This window comes from Phoca vitulina, unplaced genomic scaffold (assembly GCF_004348235.1).
Source record: "Phoca vitulina isolate PV1807 unplaced genomic scaffold, GSC_HSeal_1.0 scaffold18, whole genome shotgun sequence".
Classification (NCBI taxonomy): Eukaryota; Metazoa; Chordata; class Mammalia; order Carnivora; family Phocidae; genus Phoca; species Phoca vitulina.
In genome coordinates, this window is record NW_022589721.1 from 8,158,675 (window position 1) to 8,173,153 (window position 14,479).

General features: G+C 36.3%; 1 pseudogene across 1 annotated transcript; it reads left to right on the forward strand.

Moving 5' to 3' along the window:
* Window positions 1-3,663: 3,663 nt before the first annotated feature.
* LOC116639453 lies at window positions 3,664-4,997 on the forward strand (annotated as a pseudogene). The gene is made up of 3 exons (XR_004300844.1): window positions 3,664-3,767; window position 3,856; window positions 3,991-4,997. The product of XR_004300844.1 is annotated as a dnaJ homolog subfamily C member 8-like (transcript).
* Window positions 4,998-14,479: the final 9,482 nt, after the last annotated feature.

The window sequence follows — 14,479 nt, forward strand, 5'->3', positions numbered from 1 at the left end:
CTTATAAATACAATATATTATGTATCTTCATTTAATTTTTCAGCTTCCTTTCTTCCCCCCTCTTCCATCCTTACTTGCTTCCTTGCTTCTTTCCTTCCTTTCTCCCTTCCTTCATTTTTTCTCTTCCTCCTTCCCTCCTCCTCCTTCCTTTCCCCCTCCTCCTCCTGCTCTTCCTCTTCTTCCTTGTTCTTGTTTTTCTTCTCCTCCTTTTCCCTTCTCCACCTTATCCTCCTCCCCTCCTTCTCCTTCTCTTCCTCCTTCTTCTTTTTCTATCCTCCTCCTCACTTTCTCTCTCACTTTTTTTTTTGAATTATTATATTCCAAGAACTCTTCTAGCTATGGTACTAAAGCTGTGCACAAGACTAACCTCAAACTTACATAATAGCAGAATTATTTCAGAAACTGAGCAGTGCTATGGTGAACATAAAATAAACCAACATCACAAATCATTACTGGAAGAAGAGAAGGAGAGCTATATTAGCTTAGTTTGAATTAAATATTTGAGATTATACTTCAATGAAGAAAGAAATACAAGAGTGCAATGATCCCAGGGTTATTGCTCTATACTCAGGGAAGCAATGTCCAGCACAAAATCGTCAGGACTGGAAAATTCCTAGCAGAATTGCGAGACTGAAATAAGATTAGGCAGTGGGAAAGGGCATGAGTAGTGGAAAATGAATTCAAAGAGGTAGTATAGGGCTAAGTCAATGTTGAAATCACTTAGATGGTTCCTGAAATATTTTATTTGTGCCTCTTATTTTCCTTTTCTTTTTTACTTTTCTAGTTCAGAGGGAATTCCATAATTTTTTCCCTGCTATTTCTACTAAGTTTTTTTTTTTTTTAAGATTTTATTTATTTATTTGACGGAGAGAGACACAGTGAGAGAGGGAACACAAGCAGGGGGAGCCGGAGAGGAAGAAGCAGGCTTCCCGCAGAGCAGGGAGCCTGATGCGGGGCTCGATCCCAGGACCCTGGGATCATGACCTGAGCCGAAGGGAGACGCTTAACGACTGAGCCACCCAGGCACCCCTACTAAGTTTTTTGTTGGTGCTGTTATATTTTTAACAACCAAGATATATTTCTTGTTTCTGAGTATTTCTTTTTATAGGACCTCATTTTTGTTTTATGGATGTAACACCCCCAGGAGTAGCCTGTTCCTCTTCAGGCTTAAAGTATCTAGCTGAAACACTGTTTTCAAATTACTAAAATCATTTTTTTCTTGGCAGTCCATCAGCATCATTGTTAACTTTTAATTCAATGAGATTCATTTTAATTTTTTTTTTAGATTTTATTTATTTATTTGAGAGAGAGAGGGAGCACGCAAGAGAGAGCATGAACAGGTGGGGGGGGGTAGAGGGAATGGAGGAAGCAGGCTCCCCACTGAGCAGGGACCTGGATGCTGGGCTCCATCCCAGGGCCCTGGGATCATGACCTGAGCCAAAGGCAGACACTTAAGTGACTGAGTTACCCAGGAGCCCCATATTTAAACATTTCTTAGGGATTGCCCTCAAGTTTTCAATATACATTTACAGACTTATCTAAGTCCACTTTCAAGTAACATTATTTCAAATAGCACTATTATATCATGGGTAGTAACTGTACCTCGTAGCAGAGCATTCTCAATTCCTCCCTCTGTCCTTATAATATTGTCATTCATTTCACTTATCCATCATCTATCATCCAATAGATTATTACTATTATTATTTTGAACAGACTTTTATCTGTTAGGGCAATTAAAAATAAGAAAAATAAAAGATTTGCTTTTACTTTCATTTATTCCTTTTTAAACACTCTTCTTTTCTTCTGTATATCTGAGTTTCTGACCTCAACATTTTTCTTCCCTCTGAGGAGGGAACATTTCTTGCAAGGTAGATCTATACTCAGCAAATTCCTTCAATTTTTGTTTTTCTGACAGTCTTTATTTCTCCTTTACTTTTAAAGGACAATTATGTTGGATATAGGATGCAAAGTTATTATTGTTGATGGCTATTGCATTCCCTCACCACGTCAAACATTTTATGCTTGTATGGTATCTGACAAGTGTGATAAAATTCCTATCCTTCTTCCTCTATAGTAAGTTTTGTGGTTGTTGTTTGTTTGCTTGTTTCCCTTCTCTAGTTTCTTTCAAGAATTTCTCTTTGTCTTTGATTTACCGCAGTTTGAATACGATTTGCCTAGGTATAGGTTTTTTTTATAATTTATCATGTTCAGTGTTCCTTGACCTTCCTGCACTTATGACTTAATGTCTGTCATTAAGTTTGGAGAAGGATCAGTCATTATTACTTTATATATTTCTTCTTTTCCTTTCACTCTTTTTCTCCCTTCTGGTAATCCAATTACACATACATTACACTTCTTGCAATTACAATTATAACTGGATATTACACTGGATATATGCATTTTTGCTTGTTGTCAACCTATACATTAGTTACCTTTACGATATTAATTACTGTATTTTAAAAGCCTCATCTAAGACTGATTCTTATGATTGCTTTATCTTTGAAAGCATATTTTTCTTCTTGCTTTTTTGTATGCCTCATGATATATTGTTGAAAGCTGGATATCTTGTATACGACAATGAACACTAACATAAATAATTTTTCTGTCTGGAAATGGGCACAAAATTCTTTATACTGGGCATTTAGTTTAAACACTTGAGTAAATCAGTTTAGGAGTTAAAATTCAAATGTTCTCAAAATAACGGGAAAACTAAAGCAATTTAATTATCGATCTTTGGACACATTCAAACTTTTGGCTTTAGTGATATATGAAAGAAGTGGGAAGTTTATTCTCATATATATTATGTATATATTTATATATATGATAGATATGTCCTATAGATTTATATAGATGGTTTATTCTAATATAAGTACATTTATATATAAAGTAGAATTTCTACAAGTGGACTTGTTGCAGATAAGAATGATCTTACATAGATTGTTTCAACATAAAATGATTAATCTCTTCAATTTTATTAGAAGGATATGTATCTTGAGTTCTTGGGGAAAAATCAAATTTTTCTCCATTTTATTATAAATAAGGTATAGAGCTTTTGGATATTTTTTTCATGATTTGAATCTCTGAATTCCAGATCAACTGTAACTAGACATACAGTTAATTTTATGGGGACTAGGAAAAATCTAAAGTCAATTTATGCTGGGTAAATCCTTTAGAAACTTGCTACTCAAAATATGGTGTAAGACCAGCAGCCTCAATATCATCTGGGTGTTCATTAGAAATACATAATATCGGATCCTATTCCAGATCTACTGAGTCTGAATAAGCATCTTAATAAGTATAGGTAAGCTGGCACAAATGTTCAAGAAACACTGCTTTCAAGGACACATAAAATTTGGCCTGAGGCTAATCACTTGCAGTGTCCAATCCCTTCAGGATGTTCAGGTTCTCATATGTCCATTTCCATTTGATGGAAATAGGTTGAAAAATTTTTCAGTAGAACCCTTCTAGCAGTCACATAATATTCTTACCAAGTAATAATTACAATTTCAGTATTACACTTGAACTTTCTACACTCACAATCCATGAGGGACTTCATGAGCCCAAAATAATTCTGCTGTATTTAAACTGCTTATCCTTTAAAACAGAGACACACAGTTCTCTGTTAGGATTTTACTATTTAAAAATAACCCCATTTCACGGGAAATGGCGGCTCCAGGAGAGAGCCGGGCTTCGGCTGGCGGAGGGAGCACCGAGGAACATTTATGACCTTCTACAGTGAGGTGAAACAAATAGAGAAGAGAGATTGAGTTCTTTTTTTTTTTTTTTTTTAAAGATTTTTTATTTATTTATTTGAGAGAGAGAGAATGAGAGAGAGCAAGCACATGAGAGGGGGAGGGTCAGAGGGAGAAGCAGACTCCCTGCCGAGCAGGGAGCCCGATGCGGGACTCGATCCAGGGACTCCAGGATCATGACCTGAGCCGAAGGCAGTTGCTTAACCAACTGAGCCACCCAGGCGCCCGAGAAATTGAGTTCTAACATCCAAAAGTCAGATTGAAAGATTGACCCGTCCTGGGTCTTCCTACTTCAATTTGAACCCATTTGAGGTTCTTCAGATAGATCCGGAAGTGACAGATGAAGAAATAAAAGAGGTTTCGACAGTTTATCCATATTGGTGCACCCTGACAAAATAGCAAGATGATGCTGCCAGAGCACAAAAGGCTTTTGAAGCTGTGGACAAAGCTTACAAGTTGCTACTGGATCAGGAACAAAAGAAGAGGGCCCTGGATGTAATTCAGGCAGGAAAAGAATACGTGGAACAAACTGTGAAAGAGAGAAAAAAGCAATTAAAAAAGGAAGGAAAACCTACAAATGTTGGAGGAGGATGACCCTGAGCTATTCAAGAAGCAGTATATAAACAGACCATGAAACTCTTTGCCGAGCTGGAAATTAAAAGTAGAGAGAAGCCAAAGAGATGCATGAAAGGAAGCGACAAAGAAGAGACTGAAGCTCAAGAAAAAGCCAAAGGAGAAAGGGAGTGGCGGAAAAACTTTGAGGAAAGTCAGGATGGTCGTGTGGACAGCTGGCGAAACTTCCAAGCAAATACAAAGGGGAAGAAAGAGAAGAAAAATCGGACCTTCCAGAGACCACGGAAAGTAAAAATGGAGCAGCGTGAGTGACCACCTGGGGTCACAGCCACAGAACCTTCCCCTAACTGTCTCCCTCCTGCTTTGAAGGACTCATTCTTTCCTCCCATTTCCACCCCAACATAGAGTAGTAGTTGCTTTTTAGTCCATTTTGATTTCAATACAATTTAATACCGATCAGAGTAATTCTTTTGTACATTGAAATGAGGGGCTCAGTTTAAAACAAAACCTTCCCCCACCCCCACCCCTAGACCAAGGATTGGAAGGTGCCACCATACGTGCTGCCTTCTCTTCCCACAGCCTGTAACTTAAGGTTTTGTACTTCACTGAATTGTGATGGTTAGAAACTTCGTGTATAGTTTGTGGAAATCATCCAATTAAACATATTGCTTAAAATAAAATAAAATAAAAATAACCCCAGTTTATGTATCACACAAATATATAGAAAAGGATGAGAAAACTCTTTTGTCATTACTGGAGGCCAAATCTAAAAAAATAATCTCTCCTAGTGTATATTGAATTGTTGAAATTCTAAAACTTTGTTTCCTCTTCTCCAGACAATGCATTTATACATTATTTTGAATAAAATATTAGAGATTTTGTAACCATGTCCTCAACCCAAGGTGAAAGTCATACTTCACATTTACTTTAAGTACAGAGTAATACTATGTGTATTTATTCTAAGCATAGTTGTACATTTTTTAGACTATACAATTCAGCAACTAATATCTAGATAAACTGATAACATTTTATCTAGTTACATACTCTGCGATATCACATAAAATTCTACAAGTCATAATTTCTAAATTCTCAACAACAGCAATTAACAGGTTTTATATCATACTTTGGATCACCGAGAAAATATATTTTAATCTGAGAGGTTTAAGAACCCAAGGTTTATTATAGTTAAATAACACAGAAAAGGACAAACAATTATGCTTACACTCCATTTATGGACATTTCTAAAATATGTGTCACTACAGAGTAACAGTGTAATCATTAGCATAGCCATTTGTTATATGATTTTAAATCTTGCTGTCATAGAAAACCTAGAAGCATTCCTTTTTTCCCTATGTTTACTTGTCAGTTTTTCACTGACAGGTGAAATGTCTTGTGATATGTCTATTATTGCCCACAAAAATCATCTCCCTTTTGTTTTCTGGGGTGTTATACAAGTGTCGGCATTAAGGAGAATTTATGATATACATAATTTCTTTAACCTTCATTTTCTGCTAAAGAAAGACAAGGAATGATTGTTTGATAATTTACTCTTAGAGAATTTGTCAGGTTGCCTGGCAACTAGCTAATTGGAAAATGGGGTTCTCTTCCACACAGCAGCATGCCTGTGCCAGAGTAAACTTCCCAAAGTTTTCCCAGGTTGACTAGTGGTCATTTCTAGTAGTGCGTGTGTGTGGCAAGGATGGGCAAAATTCATCATTTTTCTGTCCCAGAGTTATTTGGTGCTTGTGAACTATTATGCTATTGTTTCAGTTTGGATAGATTTGCAATTCTTACATTTTGCTTGAGACTATTGTTGAACCGAATCCCCAAATGCAAAGTAAAAGTCAGCAAAACCTGTCAAGTTTTCCCTAGCTTTGGATTGAAACAGGTAAAGTCAGAAATATTCTAAACCAAATTGGAAAAGTGAAAAATAGCCCAAAGACATAAAACTCTTAACTAAGAGAGAATTTGGAGGCATCATCACAAAATTTGGGACAACATTGAGTTATACACTGAGTACACAGAATATCGAATTCCCCAATACAAGAACTGAGTGTCACTGATTTTATGCTCTTCTATTTTCATGGCACTGTTCAACAAATCTTTTTGCTTGTCACAAAGATGAGTCAAAATGAACTGCATGTGCTACAGAATACTTCTTCCTACTTGCTCTCAACTAACCAATATATTCTCTTCATAAACTTTTCTATTTTTAGTTCATTTTAAAAATGATGTATGACAGACAAATATTCTCAGACTTCTTACGTGGGAGGAAAGCCATATTCCAAAATAGTTATCAAAAAGCTTACTTATTATATACCCTCTCTTTTAAATTAACAGCAGCATGATACTGTAACAGAATTAATAAAAATAAACAGAAAAAAATGAAACTATGAAAAGCTATCTTCAAATCAAGTCACTCCTACTTTTGATTTGACTCTCATATAAGAAAATGCTGAATATTTTACCCCAAATTTTGTTATTTCATTTTGAAGAATTAAAGTAATATATTATTGAGATAATTCAATGTTTTCCTCTAGGTCTAAGAGCACTTGATAAATTGGAAGTGCTTTTTTTACACCATCTAAATGATGCATTTTAGATGATTTTTTTTTAAAATTCATAAGTTGATAGCTCAGATGGCATTATTCTCCAATCTCAGGATTTCAAATAGAGCTGTGGGGTTTTTTTTGCATAGTCATTTCACAGGTTTTTGCTTCAGTTTCCTGATTTACAAAATATGGTGTGTGTGTGTGTGTGTGTGTGTGTGTCTGTCTAGAATACCTTTAGAGACAGGAATTTAAGTCAGAATTGAGTTTGTGTTTCTGCTTAACCACTTATTATTTGAAATAAAGTAAGCATATCTTATAATTTTGTTGAACTCCTCTGTAAAATACAAATATTAATATTACATTATAATTAAAATATTGCATAAGATGACATATAGTATATTTAAGTTCTTGGATTATTATTGTTTATTCAGAAACATACTGATCTTCTTCCTTCTGAATTTATTTATTTATTTTTAAAGATTTTACTTTATTTTTTTAAGATTTTATTTATTTATTTGACAGAGAGAGATAGCAAGAGAGGGAACACAAACATGGGGGAGCTGGAGAGGGAGAAGCAGGCTCCCCGCTAAGCAGGGACCCCGGGATCATGACCCGAGTGGAAGGCAGACACTTACCCGACTGAGCCACCCAGGCGCCCCTTCCTTCTGAATTTAGATATCGGTTCTAAAATATTGACCATGCCTGTAATTCTGATTCTGACCTGCTCCTACAGCCTTTAGTGGAATACATGTTTTTATATATAAACATAAACACACACACACACTACTAGAAATGGCCACGAGTCAACCTGGGAAAACTTTGGGAAGTTTACTCTGGCACAGGCATGCTGCTGTGTGGAAGAGAACCCCATTTTCCAATTAGCTAGTTGCCAGGCAACCTGACAAATTCTCTAAGAGTAAATTATCAAACAATCATTCCTTGTCTTTCTTTAGCAGAAAATGAAGGTTAAAGAAATTATGTATATCATAAATTCTCCTTAATGCCGACACTTGTATAACACCCCAGAAAACAAAAGGGAGATGATTTTTGTGGGCAATAATAGATCACAAAAATAATTTTTTTTTTCAAAACATTTGTGCTTTGTCAGGCTTTTGTACATTATTTGTAATTTTCAAAGCAAATCTGCTAAATGTATATTTTCTCCCCTACTTTAAAAGTAAGGAAATTAAGCATAGGCAATTTCTAAACACTTCACAATCAGCAAATGAAAGGTGAGATCCAAACCCACATCTTTATAAATTCCAAATCAAAATGATTGCCACCCTAAGATTTCAGGAGTATAGAAGACAACATGCCTAAATTTAGACCACAGAGGGACAAAAGATATTTATTGGAAGAAATAAAATGTTAATGAGAAAGGATTTTAGTAAGGAAAATGATATTAGTTTTTTTTTTTAGTGATTGAGCTAATAGGTTGCAGGGTAAAGAAATACAATTAGAATTGGGACCTGGAAGAAGCAAAAGGAAATACACAGAAGGGTAGAGATGACTATAATTAGTTACATCTGATTTCTCTTTTAGTATCTTTCAGTCCAATAAAATAGTTATTTTCAAAGCATATGTATGGGATAGTTAAGCCATTCAGACATTTATCACACATTACACTTCCCAAATACCTCACACTTCCGAATACATTAGTATTACTAGTACCACCAGCATAATGACATGAGTTGATGACCTATCAGTATAGAACCTGGTAAATGGCCTTGTTAAAAGAAAGTTTCCAAGACGACTTTTGTGAGGTAATGAAAAGGATTCCAAGATAATCTTTCAAAATTATCTGCTGTTGTTCAAGATAAAGTAATAAAAAAGTAATACCCTCACCCACCAGAAAATCAAAAATAGAAAAAAGTATACATATATATATTAAACATCAATTTTCAGAAACTGGACATCAAACAGTTCAAGGAAATGATCCATGAGGGAGAGCAAGTCTACTAGTTAAGACAAATGCTTGTTTCAGTTTATTGCCTGGAAAGAATTTCCAGGCAAAGGGAAAAGAAGGAACCAAGGCGGAAGTCCAGTGGTCTTCCTGGGTTAAAGAGTCCGACCTGGGTCATGGAGATAAATACAACTTGAGTTGTAGGGCATAGTACTGGAGAGGAGAAAGCTGCGCAGAGAGAGATCTAAAAAGATCTGCAGAGGCAACTCTGTTCACACCTTAAAACCTAGAAGTAACCCTCCAGAAGATCAAACTACTTTCCAGTAACTACATCTCACGGTAAAGATCAAGAACATGAATAGGAATATAAAAATCACTCTGTGCTTAGCAAGGTAAAATATGCAATGTTGGGATCACATTTTTAAAAAATTACTAAGAATGCAAAAAAGGAAAATACGACATATAATAAAGAGAAAATTCAAACTATAGAACCAGGCTGGAAAGAATAGAGATGATATAACAGTAAATAATGAGTTTTGTTTAATTTCGTTTTCCAAGTACCTGACCAACCAACCAAACCCTTAGCCATTGTCAAAGATTCAGGATTATGTATGTGCATTAGTTTCCCAACTGCTGTTTACAGAGATTATCTGAAATTTAATGGCTTAAAGCACTACAGATTTATTGTCTGATTTTTCTGGAAGTCGGAAATCTGAAATGAGTCTTTTTTTTAAAAGATTTTATTTATTTATTTGACAGAGACACAGTGAGAGAGGGAACACAAGCAGGGGGAGTGGGAGAGGGAGAAGCAGACTTCCCCCTGAGCAGGAAGCCCGATGTGGGGCTCGATCCCAGGACCCTGGGATCATGACCTGAGCCGAAGGCAGACGCTTAACAACTAAGCCACCCAGGCGCCCCTGAAATGAGTCTTAATGGGGCTAAAGTCAAGGTGTCAACAGCACTGTTTTTCTTCTGGAAGTTCTAGGGGGAAATTCCTTTTTTTTTTTTTTTTTCCCCTTTCTTTTTTTACTTTCCAATTCTTAGAGGCTACTTGTGGCCCATTCCTCCATCTTTATATCTACCTTTGTAGCATCTCCTCTCCTCTCTGACCTCCTGCTTCCTGCTTATGAGGCTCTTTGTGATGACACTGGACTCTCCTGAAAAGTCCAGGATAATTTCCCCATCTTGAGATCCTTAATTTCATCACATCTGCAAAGTCCCTTTTGCTATTTAAGGAAACATATTCACAAGTTTCTAAGATTAACATGTGGACATCTTTGAGGGACATTATTCTGTCAACTGCAGTAACTCTTCTTCCAGGCAAAGTGGTCATTTGGATGTCATTGACGAAGTTCTTCCCACTAGGAAGATTTTAAGTTACTCTTCTCACTTTCAGCGCCACTGCAGAGAGCAGCTGAAAGGCTCTAGAAGTTCACTTCCAACTGGTGTTGGCACAGCTTATAAAACGGGGTTAATTGTTTTCCTTCCTGTGATCACCAATCTAAGGGGAACTCTTCATTAGGCAATATACATGTACGGAAGCTGAGGTGGTGACCCAAGAAGAGGATGTGTCATGAGAGTCTGAACCTGCTCACACAACTTATTTATTTCTTTCCAAAGTATTCTAGCCTGATTATCTATCTATCTATCTATCTATCTATCTATCTATCTATTTATCTATCTATCTATCATCTATCCATCTATCTATTATTTTAAAGAGGATTCCTGTCACACATGATTAGTGTTATGGCTTGGTACATTATGATGTACAGCTCAGGTTTTAGGTTCACTTGATGCCCCATTACTAAGCGTGCTATTTTATCAGAGCTCAGTACCAAACAAGGAGTTTATTCTCAAAAGAAAATATTAATCCATAGAGAATATAAAATTGCCTCAAAATCCTAAGGCTTTCTGCTGTGATTCTATAAAGTGGGCTTTCCTATATCTCTATATAGCATCCTTATTTATCATGGACACATTGAGACATATTGAAATGATGTGTCCTAAGGCCTGTGTGGACTGCTGTATGATGCAAAGACTTCTTTAGTTCAGAGCCCCTCTCATTTTTAGCAGCCTGACATGTTACTCAGAAAATGGGTCAGAGCTGCACACCCAGCTATGACATATGTTGGCCAAAGAGACCAACATGCACAGAGACCCAAAACATGCACAGAGAGTTACTTGCATGATCTAATAATAAGATAGACTGTATTACAAAGGAAGATTGCTCTATGGAAATAGATTGTTTTGTTTCTCTCTAATTTTAAATTTGCCTTTAAAAACAACATAAAGAAAATTTTAATTATGTGTCATTGATGTATAGATAATATATATTCTAAAGCAATAAGAGCAAGTAATGCAGCATTTTTGAAGAAAGTTCTGTTTATAGTGCTAGTCTTAAGCTCAATCCCATAGCAACATGATTAAAAAGGGCAACACGGGTGGTGATACAATTATTGGCTGAGCCGAAAGGTCACAGTGGGTGTTACAACTCAGTATAAAAACAAGCATTTGAGGGCTCATTGTTAGGCACTATAACATCCAGAAGTCTGAGAGAGCTTAGTACAGCTGGTTATAATAAAGTAATTAAATAGAAAAGCACTCACTTGTGCATCTAACTTTAGTATCCCACAAGTACAGGCAATCCTTAGATCTCTAGATAATATATCCTTTGGATACAAGGGGCACAGGACAAAGCATGACTGAACATATTGGGCACAATAAGTTTGTTGCAGTTCTGAGAAAGGGGAAAATTATGTATAGCTTCTCTTAGCCGTAAAACACTAACAAGCATGGTTATTAGGCATTAGTAGATGGTAGGCCATAGCCAGCCTGCCACATGCCTAAGAATGCATTGGAGTAGTAGGCTGAGAAAGAAAGAAAGAATTAATAGGTGGTCTATAACCCATAATTTCTATCCCAAGGATGTGGAGAAGAGAGAAAGAAGGAAACAAAAAAGATCCAGTCCCATCAAATCTCCCGATAACAATTATGACAAAAATATAGAGTCTTTACTGACTAAATGCTTTTAGCAGGATGTACCTTTTCTGTATGTAATTGCTTATGATAAACAAACCTGAAATTTATGGATTTATGGGATGGGATCTGCTGAAAAATTTCAATGTCTATTATGTAATTATAAGAGGTGAAAACTGAATTTTTTATGACTGAAATAGCTTATTTTGTGCTAAGTGATGGTATTGACCTGCGTCCCTTAGAGATGTCATGTTGAAGGGTACCTACTCTATCCTCACAAGATGAAAACAATGGGAAACAAAGTGGAAAAAAATTAAGTGTATCTATGAGGCCATTTATCAATCTTTGTACCTAGTACAGATTCAACCTCACATAAACCTGGTACAGGTCCGGCTTGCTCATTTGACTGAAAAGATAACCTCTTAGAAATGGGAAGGATAAGAGAGATAAAAGTGAGCCACACCCTATTCTCCATGCCCACATACATACTCCAGGTTACACAAGGTCTGACCGAAGCCCTGACACCTGTGAATTCTTGAGCTGTGGGGCTCATTTGTACTCATTTTTGAATATTCTAGAGAGTGCTATCTCCTAGAAGTGGTCCACTGAAAAGCTCGCTGTTGATAGGCCAGGTCCTGAGGGGATACTCTCAATGCATTTACTGGTGCTGAGCAAACTTATGTTATAGACCAAGAGAAATATTAGTGCCCCAACTGTTGTGCTTGTTACCGCCAGATGGGAAATGTGTGAATAACAGCAAAGAGATGGGCTGAATATATCACAGCCCAATGCACCACACTACAGGGACAATTCAAGTGTATTCAGTAGCTTAGGCATTAAGCATGCTTATGGGTCATCAAGTGACATCTCTAACACGTCAAGTATTCTTGAAACACTGAAAATCCTGGACTTGTCTCTCTTAGTCTGCTGAATAGTATTTCTGATTTCCCAAGCCTCACAGATCTCCAGACTAGATGCAAGAGGAAAGCTAGTAGTAGATATGACAAATTTGTGGGTAGTCTGGTTTATGTAGCCCAGAATAGACCTCTTGAAGGATTGCCTGCAGAAGTAAATGACGGAAGATTTATGCTTCTCCATTTCTTTTTGAGGAGCTCAGAAAACCTAGATTTGAAAGCTTTAATGCTGGGATATAAATTTGTTAGAGGTTGAGTTTCAACAGAAAACTAGTGGCTTACATTAAGCATGCTAAATACTGAGTCACAAAAGTTGTTGGAAAATACTAAGAAAGGTAGCCATTGAAATAAAAGTTAGACGTGACTGAAAATGGAAATTATCCATAATGTCTTGTTCTATTCTGATTGCTGTCACTGTGAGTTTGGCATACTTCTGGGATAAAGATAAATGGCGCTGAAAGCCCAAGAGGCCCTGAAACTAAGTGATGGGGAGTAATTAGTAGATGACATGTGTTTTGCCAGTTTGCCACGTAGCTGGTCAGGCAGAGAGAGGTGTTTGAGAAGAATCTGGGAAATGCTGCATGGGCAATAGAGAGAAGAGACAATCAATGTAATTTATGTTCTTATAATGAATTAGCTACAAGACTATGTAATTCCTTTGTAACCTCCAACAGATACTTCCAAAGAGGAAACTGGATTTTATGTGTTTGCAGATATTTCAACAATAAGCCAAGATACCAAACTGAAGTCAGACCAGTTATATATCACTTCATCATCAAAATGCAACTTCTGTGTTACCTTTCTTGGCTGCAATTTATAAGCCAGAGGTTTTATCCTCGATCTGAGATAATGTTAAGAATACCTTGTTTTGTTAAGTCCACCAAGGCTATTGCAAGTAGTATGTTCAATTGATGAACTTTAGAATTACTCATAAACAACAAGAGAGATATGGACATGGGCATATTGAACTGGTGAACACTGATAAAAAAAATTGTGGACTATTAAAGCCAGGTACTTTTCTTTAGTTCCCAAGGAAAGCATGGAATCTGTGGAAAGATAATATAAAAATCTACATCTATAATATTTTAGTTTTTAAAGAATTGTCAGATGTAAGCCCTATCTCAGGAACTGAAATGTAATAAGGCTAAATGCAGGAGTGTATTATAAGAATAACAGTGCTTAGTTGGAGATGCGGAGTTTGTTTTTTTTTTTTTGAAAAATTAAGACATGCTATGAGAATAGGCAAATATGGCATATACTATTCTTCAGAATGATATAAAAACAATTGCTTATAAAGAAACAAGTATGAGAATGGCTTTTTCACACTTTACATATCAAAACCAAAGAAATAAAGGGAAATAGACTTTACATTACTGACAATGTAGTATTTTTTTTTTCCTTGAAAGTGCCACAGTGTGAAAGCAGATGTGGCAATCTCCGAAGTGGAACATGAATACGTGATTACAACTTTCTGGGTACAAGATGAATAATGGTTGGCATTTAAGACTATAATTTTAAAACTATTCAAATATGTGTTTCTTTATTTTACAAAATATTTAGATAGAGTTATGGGGGGGAATAATATGATAGTATGCTTATACTCTTAATTATGCCACCAAGAAGGCAAGGCTAGACTATTACTCGGTACTTATTTAACAAACACATGTGGAAGAAATAGGTAATAAATGATGTGCTAGCTTTAGTGAAGTAGCTGGTGGCAGGTAGGAGGTTAGTAGTAGTATGTAGGGCTCCGCGCTCAGCACAAGCACGGAGTCTGCTTGAGATTCTTTCTCCCTCCCTCCCCCTCCC